The following is a 15,387-nucleotide window of genomic DNA, read 5'->3' as shown; positions in this document are numbered from 1 at the left end:
ACTGGGGCTGCGTGAATGAGGCTCCTCCCACGGCCAGCTCCTGTTCCCCCCCCGACCAGACCCGACACCCACTCCCCCCCCGCCGACCAGACCCGACCCGACACCCGCTCCCCCCCCACCCCGCCGACCAGACCTGACCCGACACCCGCTCCCCGCCCCCCCGCCGACCAGGCACCCGATCCCCCCCGCCGATCAGACCCGACCCGACACCCGCTCCCTCCCCCCCGCCCCGACCCGAGACCCGCTAACCACCCCCCCCACCCTGACCCGAGACCCGACACCCACTCCCCCTCGCCCCGACCGATCGTCCTATCACGAGAGATTAAGTGGATTCGGCCGATATTATCTAGAGCTCAGAAGTATGAGAGGTGATTTCATTGAAACATACAAAATTCTTACAGGGTTTGACAGGGTAAACAACATACAAAATGAACTTACAGTCCGCAAGTGTGACCGAGCTTCCAGTCGCCTGTCACTTTAATTCTCCACTCCACTCCCACTCTGACCTCTCCATCCTTGGTCTCCAGCAAAGCTCAACGCAAGCTCGAGGAACAGCACCTCATCTTTCGTTGAGGCACTTTACAGCCCTCTGGACTTAACATCGAGTTCAACAATTTCACAGTGTAACCGCTGCCAATTTTTGGCTCCCTCCCACCTCCCCCCGTGCCCCACCCCCCACCCAGCCAGAGCCTGTTTTGTTTCCTTTCTCCTTGTCGCTGATTGGATTTTTTGAGGAGGTAACCAAGAGGGTTGATGAGGGTAGTGCATACGATGTAGTACATATGGACTTTAGCAAGGCATTTAATAAGGTCCCACATGGTATACTGGTCATGAAGGTTAAAGTCCATGGGATCCAGGACAAAGAAGCAAGTTGGATCCAAAATTGGCCACCCCGGCCGACAAAGAGCCGCACAGCCCTTGGGCAGCAGCCCTAAAGGTTACATATAAACCTATGAACAATGACAGAAAGGCAAAGAGTACCCAGCCCAATCAGTACACCTCACACAACTGCGCTATCTCTTATACTGAAACATTCCACACTCCACCCCCAACCGGAGCCATGCGATCTCCTGGGAGAGGTGAAAACCAGATAAAAATCCAGGCCAATTTAGGGAAAAAAAATGAGAAAATTCCTCTCCGACCGATCCAGGCGATCGAAACTAGTCCAGATCATCACCCTGGCAGTATTCTATTCCCTGCAGTACTTACCATTATATCTGCACCATCCAACAAAAGGTCATCCAGTGTAATCCCAATTACCAGCTCTAGGTCCGTAACCCTGCAGGTTACTGCACTTTAAGTGCCTATCCAACCATCTCTTAAAAGTGGTGAGGGTTTCTGCATCCACCATTCTTCCAGGCAACGAGTTCCAGATCCCCACAACCCTCTGTGTAAAGAAGCCCCCTCTCAAATCCCCTCCTAAAGCTTCCACTAACCACCTTAAAACTTTACCCTCTCATTATAGACTCCTCCACCAATGGAAATAGGCCCTTACTATCCACTATGTCCAGGCCTCTCAATATTTTGTACACCTCAATGAGGTCTGCTCTCAATCTCCTCTGTTCCAATGAGAACAAACCAACCCAGCCTATCCAATCTGTCCTCATAACTAAGATTCTCCATTCTAGGCAGCATCCTAGTAAATCTCCTCTGCTCCCTCTCTAGTGCAATCACATCCTTCCTATAACACGGCAACCAGAACTGCACGCAATACTCCAGCTGTGGCCTAATCAAAGTATTATACAATTTAAACATAACCTCCCTGCTCTTATATTCTGTGCCTCGACCAATAAAGGCAAGTATTCCATATGCCTTCTTAACCACCTTATCCACCTGGCCTGCTACTTTCAGGGATCTGTGGACCAATGGTGGAGCTTTGGAGGCGCGGCCTATTCAGTTGGAGCTCTGCTGTAGTGAGAGAAGGAACTCCCTGCTGAAGCTCCTGTCTGGAAGGCCTGGAGTGAGCCCTGAGACCAGCCCAGGAAGAGGAGGAAAGGGCTGGCTTACTGCAGTTCAACATCCAGAGGGAGAGGAGGAGAGCAGAAAAATTTATCAACTTTATTACTGCTACAAAGAGTTGGAGAGAGGGGGAAAAGAGCAACAACCTGTATGAAAGGAGGGAGATTCTACAACATTCTACAGGTGGGTGTTGGTGCATTCCCCGAAAGACATTGTTTTATTGGTGGGGGGAGAAAAGAAGATTTTCTTTGAGGCCCGGAACATCGCGGGGGTGTGTGTGTGGAAGTGTGTGGGGGTCTTGCTTACAGCTAGGCCCCACACACCACTGAAGCACCCCTCCCCCATTGCCTAGCCTGGGATAGCTGGAGCTACCTGGCTGAAGATTTACTAATCACCCTATTAAACATCGTTGGGAGTGTGTGCCTGGGTGGCTCCAGCTGTCCCAGGTGAAGACATCTTCTCCTCCCACCCGAAAACCATCCCATAAGACTGTGCCTTGCTTTGTTTTTCCATCATCTAGGGAGTGCGCCCCAGAAAAACACCCACCCATCGCTGTGAGGGGAGACCTGCCCTCACAGCTTCCCTCTCTCTCTGTCACTCTCTCTGTCTCTCCCCTCTCTCTCTGAGAGCCCTTTCCTCCTTAATTGGAAAAACAATTAAGACAACTGAGCAGAGGGAGCAAAGCCCCTCCCCAATTGTCAACTAGGGGAGAGGTGTGCCTCATTGAGAGCTCCTCTGCTCAGAAATTCAAACAAGGCCAATTTAAGACCATTAAGGCCTGTGACTCTGGGGTGGGTGTAGCCCTTAAAGGGACCCCATGATGGCAACTCCATCCACGCTGGTGGCAGGGCCAGCTAAGACTTATGCGCAGGCGGCGTCCACATCCACGGCGCCTCCTGCGCCTCCTGCTGCCCTGCCACCATTCAGACTAATTACTAAGAAACACAGGGTCAAGAGCTACACTCACCCCACAATGAGCATTGAGGAGTGCGTGCGGGCGATGGCTGGGGTAGTCGGCCCCTCGGCCATTGTCGCAGCCTCCAAGATGTCTGGGAAGGCTGTATTCTTCCTGAGGTCGGAGCAGGCGGTGTCCCTGGCCCTTGAAAAGGGGCTCACGGTGGGCGGGACATTCCTGCCGGTGGACCCTCTCGAGGCCACCGTGCAGAGGGTCATCATTTCAAACGTCCCGCCCTTTGTTCCCGCTGAGCTCCTCCTCCCTCACCTGCACCAACTGGGGGAGGTAAGGTTAGGGATCAACCCCATACCGCTCGGCCTCAGGGAGAACAGCCTGCGCCACATCTTCTCCTTCCACCGCCAGCTCTTTGTCCGGCTGGCGCGGGAGGAGACAACAGAGGGATCATTTAATGTGGTGCATGAGGGGACTGCCTACCGCGTCTTCTGGACGTCAGACAGCGTGCGGTGCCATGCCTGTAGGGAGGTGGGGCACGTTCGCAAGAACTGCCCCGCCTCCAAGGCCGCCAAATCACCGAAGGCGGCCAAGGCTGGCGCCGCCGCCACCCCTCCCCCTAGTAGCGTCCGCGTGCCTGGAGCCGTAGGTGCGCGGGCATCATCGGAGGTCTTTGTTTTCACGGCCTCTGGCGGGGGGGAGGGAGAGCGTCCGATCGGAAGGAAGGCACGGAGGAAGGCGAAACATCTTGAGGCGCGCCAGAAAGTTTGACCACCGCGCTCAGCCCAACCCAGTCATCGGCGAGCGCGGGGAGCCCTGAGCCCGTGCCCGAGCCCTTGACCAATACCGCAGAGGGGCTCTGGCGCGGGCAAGATAAGAAAAAGGGGGGTGGCGGAGCGGGAGGCCTCGGCAGACATGGAGGTCTCCCTGCCTCCGCGCACCCCCAGGAACAAAAGGAGGCACCGCTCCAATGAGGCGGAGGGGAAACAACATCCCTCCACGGAGGAGTCGGTGCCCGCCGCATGTCCCGCGTCCCCCACCAGCGCACCCAAACTGCGCCATAGACGGGAGGAATCTGTCCCCGGGGAGGGTGAGGCAGTCGAGGCTGCCCAGCCTCTGCCTCCCGGGGATGGCGTGGAGGATCTGCCTGTCGTGGGGGGCGTGGGGCCAGCGGAGGAATGCATTGCCGCCGGGTCGAGCGTCCCGGGGACTGAGGTGGGCGGGGCCAAAAAGGCCGAACCTGAGCCCGCCCAGCCTTTATCCAACTTCCCCCGGGATTTGCTCGACTTGGCAGAAATAAACAGTATTAACAATTTTAATGAATCTGTACACTGTACACGCTGGGCCGGGAGGTGGCGGCGGGGAGGGGGAAGAACCACAACCCTCGCCCCCGACTTTGGAGCTGGGGTACTTGGAGGACCTGGAACATTACTTTGGCCAGGTCTCTCCGTGTTCCCCGGCTCCTGGGGCGGAGGAGGAACCCCTTCCGCTGTCACTTCCTGACCCAGCACCATTTTTAAAAGAGCCCAGTGGGGACTCCTCTGTCGACGATCCTGGGGGTGGTGATCGGGGCAGAGCCAGGGCCGGATGGAGTGGCCGGGCTGTTTGCCGTACCTCGTGCGGTCGACGGGCCGGCTGCTAGCGGCGACCTCCCGGAGGAGGACGGGGACTCGGTGGAGGACGCGGGTGAAGATCTCGAGTCCGTCGCCAGTGAGGCGGTGGATCTCCTCGTGCCCGCCGCTGAGTCCCCCCTCATTCCCGTAGAGGAACTCCGGGACTTTCTGGTCCAGAGCCAGGGTCGCCGCAACCGAACCCATCTGGCCCGGGAAAGATGGTCCGAGCCGGGGCTGCTCATCGCTTCCGTCCGCGTCGCTGCTAAAACCATGGCCGCGGGCGGGCCCTTATCAAAGGCACAAGGCCTTGAGCTGCGCCGGCTCAAAAAGTTCCTCGCTGGGCTGCTGAAGGAGTGGAGGTCAACAAACGACTCCACTCCACCCCCCACAATAGGTTAGGTAGAGGTTGCACTATGCTCTAGTCATGAAGATAACCATAGCCAGCCTCAACATCAACGGCGGCAGAGAGGCACGCCGTAGATTTAACAATTTTTCGCTCCTGCGGGAGGGGAAATATGCGGTGTGCTTCCTGCAAGAAACCCACACCGTTCCGGGAGACGAAGCCACGTGGCTCCTGGAATGGCAAGGAGAGGTCCGCATGAGCCACCTCACTACCACTTCTTGTGGGGTGGCCATCTTGTTGGCCCCGCATTTTCAGCCGGAGATCTTGGGGGTCGAGGAGCCCATGCCAGGCCGCTTGCTGCACGTAATGGTTCGCCTGGGGGACGTGCCGCTCCATCTCATGAACGTGTGCGCCCCTCAGCCCGGACCGCAGCAAACGCGCTTCTTCGAAGAGGTGTCCGCTTTTCTTGGCTCCGTCGACGTCGGCGACTGCTTTGTCGTCGGGGGGGATTTTAACTGCACCCTCGAGGCGAGGGACCGCTCTGGTGCCCCGCAGAGCATGACGGCGATGGAGAAGTTGAGGGACCTGGTCGGGTCCTTCGACTTGGTGGACGTCTGGCGAAATCTCCATCCCGACTGCAGCGCCTTTACTTGGGTGAGGCCTGGAGTAGGATGGTCCAGAGTCGACCGCATTTACGTGTCTCGGGCGTACGTTTCCTGCATCCCAGCGGCCTCCATGCGGCCGGTGCCGTGTTCGGACCACCACCTGGTGTGGGCGGAGATCGCTTCGCTCCGCGTGAGGACGGGGTCCGCGTACTGGCATTTTAACAACCAGCTGCTGGAGGACGTACGGTTCCAGGACTCGTTCCATCGTTTCTGGGCCGACTGGAGTAGGAAGCAGGGGGGCTTCCCCTCCTTGAGGCTATGGTGGGACGTGGGCAAGGCTCACGTCCGCGTCTTCTGTCAAGAGTATGCGAGGGGGTCGACCAAGAGGCGGGCAGCCAGGGTCGGGCGCCTAGAAAAAGAGGTGCTCGAACTGGAGTCCCGTCTCAGTCAAGTCGTCGAGGACCCGGCCCTGTGGATGGTGTACAAAGCGAAGAAGGCCGCGCTGAAGGACCTGCAGCGCGTCGGGTCCCGAGGCGCATTCGTGAGGTCGCGGATCCGGTTCCTGCGGGATCTGGACCGCGGCTCCCCCTTCTTCTACCAGCTGGAAAAAAGACAGAGTGTCCGTAAGCAGCTCTTGATGCTGCTGGCCGACGACGGCTCTCTCGTCTCGGATCCGGAGGGCGTCAACAACAGGGCCCATGAATATTACGGGGCTCTGTTCTCTCCGGAGCCGTCCAGCGAGGAAGCGCGTAGAGTTTTGTGGGAGGACCTGCCGAAGGTCAGCCCGGAGGGCGCCGAAAATCTGGAAGCTCCGCTAAGCCTGGCGGAGCTGACCGGCGCCCTCGCCCGGCTCTCGAGGGGAAAAGCCCGGGGGCTGGACGGGCTGACCGTGGAGTTCCACAGGGCGTTCTGGGATGTCCTGGGGGGCGACTACGCGTGGGTCCTGGGGGAAAGTCTGGCGACCGGGGAGATGCCCCTCTCTTGGCGCAGGGCAGTCATCGTCCTGCTGCCTAAGAAGGGCGATCTCCGCCTCCTTAAGAACTGGCGCCCGGTCTCCCTCCTCAGCACGGACTACAAAATTTCCGCCAGGGCGATGTCTGCTCGCCTTGGCGCCGTGCTGGACCACATGATCCACCCCGACCAGTCCTACACGGTCCCGGGCCGGACAATCCATGATAACATCCATCTGGTCCGGGACCTTATCCATCATTCCCAGGAGGCTAGTCTGTCGGCCGCCTTCCTATCTCTCGACCAAGAGAAGGCGTTCGACAGGGTGGATCACGACTATCTGTTCGGAAATCTGCGCGCTTTCGGGTTCGGGATGCATTTCGTCGCCCGGATCCGACTTTTGTACACCGCCGCGGAGTGTCTGATAAAGGTTAACGGGTCATTGACGGCGCCCCTTCACTTTGGGAGAGGGGTGCGCCAGGGCTACCCCATGTCCGGCCAGTTATATGCCATCTGCGTGGAGCCTTTCCTGCGCCTCCTGCAGATGAGGTTGACGGGACTGGCTCTGCAAGGGCCGGGCGTGGAGGTCGTCCTCTCGGCTTACGCCGATGACGTGCTCCTCGCGGTAGACGATCCCGCTGACCTGCGGAGGATGCGTGAGTGCCAGGAGATTTACTCGGCCGCATCCTCTGCCAGGATCAACTGGGAGAAATGTTCCGGACTCCTGGTGGGTCAGTGGCGGGTGGACTCCCTGCCGGAGGAGCTCAGGCCTTTTGCCTGGAGCATGACCCATCTCCTCTATCTGGGAGTCTACCTTAGCCCCGACGAGGAAGCCTGGCCAGCGAACTGGCAAGAGCTGGAGGCCAAGGTCGCCGCTCGCCTAGGGCGCTGGACAGGACTGCTCCGAGTGCTGTCCTGCAGGGGTCGAGCGCGAGTCATAAACCAGCTGGTGGCCACCATGTTGTGGTACCAGCTGGTCACTTTGACCCCTCCCCCTGCGTTTGTCACCAAGATACAGAAGAAGCTGGTGGACTTCTTCTGGAACAACAGGAAGCACTGGGTCTCTGCCACCGTCTTGAGTCTCCCGCTTGGGGAGGGCGGTTAGTCGTTGGTGTGCGTCAGCACCCAGCTCGCGATATTCCATCTTCAGACCCTGCAGAGATACCTTTACGTTGAGCCCCCTCCTAGGTGGCGTGCTCTGGCGACGTATTTCTTCCGCCAGCAGCACGGTCTCAACTACGACACGCAGCTCCTGTTTGTGAGCTTGGGGGGCATCAGGACCGCCTTCCAGGAGCTGCCTGTCTTTTACCAGGAACTCACCAGGGTCTGGAACAAAGTCTCCACCAAGCGCAGCTCTCCACCGGCTGGAATGGCGGCTGTCCTGCAGGAGCCGCTGCTCGGGAATCCGTACCTCCACGACCGAGGTTTTAGGTGGCGGTCGGACGAGAGGGCTGTGGCTGGTGAGGTGACCAGAGTCAGGGACCTGCTCGATGGCGGAGGAGCGGGCTGGATGGCGCCAGACACGCTGGCGCAGCGCCTAAATTCCGCCAACGTCCGCCGCGCGGCCGATGCCATCGAGTCGCTAAAAACAGCTCTAGGCCCTGACTCTGTTAGGTGCATCGAGGAGGCTCATGCACGTGGGGAGATCCCGTCGGAACTGACCCCCGTCCGGACGGAATTCCTCATCGGCGCCAAACCCCGGAACCTCCCTCGGGAGCCGGCACCTCACAACTTGAGCCGCCTCGAGGAAATCCCCTCCGTGCCTTTCAGTTCCGCGCGGAGGGGTTTCCTGTACGGGCTGCTCCTGCACACTCTCACCTTTGAAATCCTCGCCTGCCGTCCGGACACGCCATGGCATACCATCTTGCCGTCCGGAGGAGGCGGGGGTCCCCGATGAAGGGCACTCTACGCGGGAGTCCTCCCAGTATTTATCGGGGACTTGGCCTGGAGGGTGGTGCACGGAGCAGTGCCGTGCAATAAATTTTTAAGCCGGTTCACGGGCTCCCAGGCCGCCTGCAATTTCTGCGGTCTGGAAGAGTCCGTGTTCCATGTTTTTATTGAATGCATGAGGTTGCAGCCCCTGTTTTCTTATTTAAAGGGGCTGCTCCTGAAATTTTGGCTGCACTTCAGTCCCACACTCCTGATCTTTGGGCACCCTGTGCGGAGGGGAGCGGGTAGGTCCGAGGGCCTCCTCGTAGGACTGCTCCTGGGCACGGCCAAGGGTGCCATCAGCCTGTCCAGGCAGCGGGCGGTCGAGAGGGTCGTTCAACCTGACTGCCTGCCTCTCTTCCGCACGTACATCCGCGCCAGGGTGTCCTTGGAGATGGAGCACGCGGTGTCCACCGGTACGCTCGCGGCCTTCCGCGAGAGGTGGGCACCGGAGGGACTGCAGTGCATCATCACGCCCGGCAACCAAATTTTAATTTGACTTTATGTTTTAAAGTTTAATTTGTTTTAATTGCCGGTGTTTTTAGTGTCCCCTCCCTTTTTGTAGGGGGCACTTGTAGGGAAAAATATATATGATTTTAGTGCCCAAAAAAAAACTTTAAAAAAAAAAAAGAAACAAAAAAAAATACAAAAAACAAAAAAGAAGGACCTTGTAAATGTCTGGTGCGTCCCCCAGATCGGGGGGCCACGATTTACTGTTTTCGTTTCCCCCAAAAAAGAGTTCTGTGGACAAGCACTCCAAGGTCCCTTTGTTCATCTACACTATTAAGTGGCCTACCGCTTAATGTTTATAGCCTGTTTATAGAATAAAAGGAAAAGGAGGTGGGGTAGCATTGCTGGTTAAGGAGGAAATTAAAGCAATAGTTCAGAAGGACAATAGCATGGATGATGTGGAATCTATATGGGTAGAGCTGCAGAACACCAAAGGGCAAAAAATGTTAGTGGGAGTTGTGTACAGACCTCCAAACAGTAGTAGTGATGTTGGGGAGGGCATCAAACATGAAATTAGGGGTGCATGCAATAAAGGTGCAGCAGTTATAATGGGTGACTTTAATATGCACATAGATTGGGTTAACCAAACTGGAAGCAATACGGTGGAGGAGGATTTCCTGGAGTACATAAGGGATGGTTTTTTAGACCAATATGTCGAGGAACCAACTAGGGGGGAGGCCATCTTAGACTGGGTGTTGTGTAATGAGAGACGATTAATTAGCAATCTCGTGCGAGGCCCCTTGGGGAAGAGTGACCATAATATGGTGGAATTCTGCATTAGGATGGAGAATGAAACAGTTAATTCAGAGACCATGGTCCAGAAGTTAAAGAAGGGTAACTTTGAAGGTATGAGGTGTGAATTGGCTAGGATAGATTGGCGAATGATACTTAAGGGGTTGACTGTGGATGGGCAATGACAGACATTTAGAGACCACATGGATGAACTACAACAATTGTACATTCCTGTCTGGCGTAAAAATAAAAAAGGTAAGGTGGCTCAACCGTGGCTATCAAGGGAAATCAGGGATAGTATTAAAGCCAAGGAAGTGGCATACAAATTGGCCAGAAATAGCAGCGAACCCGGGGACTGGGAGAAATTTAGAACTCAGCAGAGGAGGACAAAGGGTTTGATTAGGGCAGGGAAAATGGAGTACGAGAAGAAGCTTGCAGGGAACATTAAGGCGGATTGCAAAAGTTTCTATAGATATGTAAAGAGAAAAAGGTTAGTAAAGACAAACATAGGTACCCTGCAGTCAGAATCAGGGGAAGTCATAACGGGGAACAAAGAAATGGCGGACCAATTGAACAAGTACTTTGGTTCGGTATTCACTAAGGAGGACACAAACAACCTTCCGGATAGAAAAGAGGTCAGAGGGTCTAGTAAGGAGGAGGAACTGAGGGAAATCCTTATTAGTCGGGAAATTGTGTTGGGGAAATTGATGGGATTGAAGGCCGATAAATCCCCAGGGCCTGATGGACTGCATCCCAGGGTACTTAAGGAGGTGGCCTTGGAAATAGTGGATGCATTGACAGTCATTTTCCAACATTCTATTGACTCTGGATCAGTTCCTATGGAGTGGAGGGTAGCCAATGTAACCCCACTTATTAAAAAAGGAGGGAGAGAAATAACAGGGAATTATAGACCGGTCAGCCTGACATCGGTAGTGGGTAAAATGATGGAATCAATTATTAAGGATGTCATAGCAGTGCATTTGGAAAGAGGTGACATGAAAGGTCCAAGTCAGCATGGATTTGTGAAAGGGAAATCATGCTTGACAAATCTTCTGGAAATTTTTGAGGATGTTTCCAGTAGAGTGGACAAGGGAGAACCAGTTGATGTGGTATATTTGGACTTTCAGAAGGCTTTCGACAAGGTCCCAAACAAGAGATTAATGTACAAAGTTAAAGCACATAGGATTGGGGGTAGTGTACTGACATGGATTGAGAACTGGTTGTCAGACAGGAAGCAAAGAGTAGGAGTAAATGGGGACTTTTCAGAATGGCAGGCGGTGACTAGTCGGGTACCGCAAGGTTCTGTGCTGGGGCCCTAGCTGTTTACACTGTACATTAATGATTTAGATGAGGGGATTAAATGTAGTATCTCCAAATTTGCGGATGACACTAAGTTGGGTGGCAGTGTGAGCTGCGAGGAGGATGCTATGAGGCTGCAGAGTGACTTGGATAGGTTAGGTGAGTGGGCAAATGCATGGCAGATGAAGTATAATGTGGATAAATGTAAGGTTATCCACTTTGGTGGTAAAAACAGAGAGACAGACTATTATCTGAATGGTGACAGATTAGGAAAAGGGGAGGTGCAAAGAGACCTGGGTGTCATGGTACATCAGTCATTGAAGGTTGGTATGCAGGTACAGCAGGCGGTTAAGAAAGCAAATGGCATGTTGGCCTTCATATCGAGGGGATTTGAGTACAGGGGCAGGGAGGTGTTGCTACAGTTGTACAGGGCCTTGGTGAGGCCACACCTGCAGTATTGTATACAGTTTTGGTCTCCTAACCTGAGGAAGGACATTCTTGCTATTGAGGGAGTGCAGCGAAGGTTCACCAGACTGATTCCCAGGATGGTGGGACTGACCTATCAAGAAAGACTGGATCAACTGGGCTTGTATTCACTGGAGTTCAGAAGAATGAGAGGGAACCTCATAGAAACGTTTAAAATTCTGACGGGGTTAGACAGGTTAGATGCAGGAAGAATGTTCCCAATGTTGGGGAAGTCCAGAACCAGGGGACACAGTCTAAGGATAAGGGGTAAGCCATTTAGGACCGAGATGAGGAGGAATTTCTTCATCCAGAGAGTGGTGAACCTGTGGAATTCTCTACCACAGAAAGTTGTTGAGGCCAATTCACTAAATATATTCAAAAAGGAGTTGGATGAAGACCTTACCACTAGGGGGATCAAGGGGTATGGCGAGAAAGCAGGAATGGGGTACTGAAGTTGCATGTTCAGCCATGAACTCATTGAATGGCGGTGCAGGCTAGAAGGGCCGAATGGCCTACTCCTGCACCTATTTTCTATGTTTCTATGTTTCCTTATTAGCCCTCCAAAAGTACATCACCTCACACTTCTCTGAATTAAATTCCATTTGCCACTGCTCTGCCCACCTGACCAGTAGATTGATATCCTCCTGCAGCCCATGACATTCCTCTTCATTATAACCACACAGCCAATTTTAGTGTTGTCTGCAAACTTCTTAATCATACTCCCTATATTCAAATCTAAATCGTTGATATATAAAGCACAAAAAGCAAGGGACCCAGTACTGAGCCTTGCGAAACCCCACTGGAAACATCATTCCAGTCACAAAAACATCCATCAATCATTACCCTTTGCCACTGGACCAAGACCTAGCTCTGTCAAGCCCGTGTGGTGGCTGGTGTGCAACGTTCAGCACACGTTAATCCACACACAGGCATCTTCCACCCCCTCAATTGGAGTTCAGGACTGGAACATCGGGTCCTTCGTTGAAACATCTGTGACCTCGTGTGGAAGCAAGTTATCCTGGTTCAAGGGACCGCCTATGATGATGATGAAAGGAAAGCTCCGGGTCTGTATGGTGCCATTGTGACACATCGAGACGTACCGCGCATGCGCGTCCATCTGTGCGCAACAACAATGTCTTCCCCGCCCGCGCATGCTCAGACAGTGAAGGAGATCCGGGCTCAGCCCTGCCCACTGGGAGCTGCAAGCTCCGCCCCTCACACACTCCGATTGGTTGGAGGACCACCCGCGCGCTCGGTCCTCCAGTCCCATCCCCGCTCTTCCCATTGGTTGGGAGCTGCCGTCAATCACCCGGGCAGTGTGAGTTGAGCATGTGCGGGCTGCGGGAGGTGGAGTGGCGACAGCGGGTGAGAGATGGGCGGAGGGAGGGAGCAGGTTAATAAACTCCACGGGCTTCACATACACCGAGTGTGGGCCCAGGCCCGAGAGACAACACTCTGCATTATCCGCTTCACACACACCCGGTGCTGGCCTCAGGCCCCGAACAAGAACCTGCGGCTCCGGCCTTTCCCCGAGCGGGGTCCCCGGCAGTTGCGGGGCTTTCTCCCGGTGACAGGCTCCGGGGGGGGCAGCAGGGCGCATGCGCGGCCTTTCCCTGGGCCAGGAACCAGGAGGAGAGAATGTTGAGAGTCTCTATCCTGGACTCACAGTCAGGGCTTTTGTAAACTGCTGTTCCAGGCTGGGGTTTAACATTCTGCATAAATAGCCGATTGTCTTATTGGGCCGCAGTGTTTGTTTCAGAACCGCTGTCTGATCTGTCCCCTTAATCAAGGGATGGGTGGGGATTAAAAAGAAGATATTCGTGTGGAGGCAGAGGGCATGGTTGAGGTTTTAAATGAGTACATTGCTTCTGTCTTCACTACAGAAGAGGATTCTGCCAATGTAGCAGCAAACAAGATAGTATCGATATTACTTGGGATAAAAATTATCAGATTGTGGGTGCAGGGGATGGATTGGTCCTGTGGGTGGGTTTAGAAGCTTTATAAACACCTGGTGTGGGCCTGAGGTGCCAAATAAGAGCCCACAGGCCCCGTGTTTGCCCCCCGGTGACGGGCCCTGTGAGTGACCGCCCGGGGGAGCGGGCTCACAGGCCGCCAGCCTGGACAGGGCGAGGCTCACTGCGACTGCGCAGTACTTTGGGCAGGAACAAAGAGTGGGCGGGGCTTCAGGATCTCTGTCACTTTGATTGGACGACATGTTTCTCCCCATATTAGTGGCCCCTGAAAGGAAGCCTTGTTCTGATTCTTGTCTGGTGACCCTGGGGCAACACAGTATCACTCTATTGGTCCATGAAAATAAGCCCAGTGTCCAGGAGAGAAAATCATCAGTTCATTGCTTTTATTCTCATTCTGCACACAGGAGCTTTAAGCTGAATCCAGCCAGAGTAGAGCGAGGGAGAAAACTGGGAGCGGAGGATAAAATGATGGAGATGGTGCGATGGGTGTGGAGTTTAGCACAGGGAGGAGGGAGAGTGTGTGGGATGGGGATTTACAGCTTTGGGGGAACAAGAGAGTAAAAAATGTTCTATAGAAACTAAAATTATCTGTTCTGAATTTCTATCAATAATTACAGTGATGTATTTTGTAAACTCCCTTTACAGAGAATCAGAACGGGATGATTTGCAAACGAGAAACACAAACCAAACATCACCTCATGTTCTGACCGAGTCACTCGATTCATCAAGACCTGACTATCATCAGACTTTGCATGTGGAAGAATAAATGGTTGTCTGTGGGAAAAGATTTCAAAGATCAGTGTGACTGGAAAAGCACCGAGACACACATACCCGAGTGAGAGTGTTCCAGTGCACTGACTGTGGAAGGAGCTTTTACCAGTTACACAGCCTGAAAAACAGCGCACCATTTACAGCGGGAGAAACTGTACACGTGTTGTGTGTGTGGACGAGGCTTCAACTGATCGTCCAACCTGAGACACAAGGACACCCGCACCACGGAGAAACCGTGGAAATGTGGGGACCGTGGGAAGGGATTCAATTAACAAAACGCTGAAAACTAGGGAGAGGCTGTTCAACTGCCCTTATGTTGAATGTGATTCAATTGTCTAGCATGCTGACATGCCAGCGAGCTCGCAATAAAGACCATTTACCTGCTCCGTGTGTGGGAAGAGATTCACTTGTTCATCCCAACTCACTACAGACCAACTTGATCACACTGATGAGAGACCTTTTAAATGTTCTGACTGTGGGCACTCCACTTTCCTGCCTGCTCCTCATAACCCTTGATTCCTCTATCGTTCAGAAATATGTCTATCTCAATCTTAAATATATTCAATGACCCAGCCTCCACAGTTCTCTGGGGCAGAGAATTCCAAAGATTCAAGACCCTCAGAGAAGAAATTCCTCCCCATCTCTGTTTCAAATATCCGACCCCTTACTCTGAAACTATGCCCCTTAGTTCTAGATTCCCTACGAGGGAAAACATTTTGTGAAGCCCCCTCAGAATCTTATATGGTTCAATAAGATCACCTCTCATTCTTCTAATCTTCAATGAGTATAAACCCAACCTGCCCAACATTTCATCATAAGACAATCCCTTCATCTCGGGAATTAACCTAGTGAACCTTGTCTGAATTGCCTCCAATGCAAGTATATCCCTCCTTAAATAAGGAGACTAAAACCGTACACAGTACTGCAGGTGTGGTCTCACCAATGCCCTATACAGTTGTAGCAGGACTTCCGTGCTTTTATACTCCATCCCCTTGCAATAAAGGTGAACATTCCATTTGCCTTCCGAATTAATTGCTGTATCTGCAGGTGAGCTTTTTGTGTTTCATGTAGAAGGACCTCCAGATCCCTCTGTACCGCTGCATTTTGTAGTCTCCATTAAAATAATAATTTTTATTCTTCCGACCAAAGTGGATAACTTCACATTTTCCCACATTATACCCCAGCTGCCAAATTTTTGCCCACTCACTTAACCTATCTATATCCCTTTGCAGATTCTTTGTGTCCTCTTCACAACTTGCTTTCCCACCTGTCTTTGTATCATCGTCAAATTTGGCTACATTACACACGGTCCCTTCATCCAAGTCATTAACAT

At 53.6% G+C, this 15,387-nt stretch overlaps 1 protein-coding gene across 3 annotated transcripts in view; it reads left to right on the top strand.

The window, feature by feature from the left end:
- Window positions 1–14,438, top strand: part of LOC139273581 (zinc finger protein 436-like) — a 201,639-nt gene extending 187,201 nt beyond the window's left edge. Inside the window, exons 4-5 of one of the 3 annotated variants that reach the window (XR_011595230.1) lie at window positions 1,852–2,142; window positions 13,929–14,438. The gene's annotated coding sequence lies outside the window, so the exon portion shown is untranslated. Of the gene's footprint in view, window positions 1–1,851; window positions 2,143–12,607; window positions 12,676–13,928 lie in introns of those variants that run through there. The other 2 variants (XR_011595229.1, XR_011595231.1) reach the window with 2 other exon arrangements.
- Window positions 14,439–15,387: the final 949 nt, after the last annotated feature.

The sequence above is a fragment of the Pristiophorus japonicus genome, chromosome 9 (assembly GCF_044704955.1).
Source record: "Pristiophorus japonicus isolate sPriJap1 chromosome 9, sPriJap1.hap1, whole genome shotgun sequence".
NCBI lineage: Eukaryota > Metazoa > Chordata > Chondrichthyes > Pristiophoridae > Pristiophorus > Pristiophorus japonicus.
The sequence above is the reverse complement of the archived record's forward strand: the minus strand, read 5'-3'. Positions and strand labels throughout refer to the sequence as shown.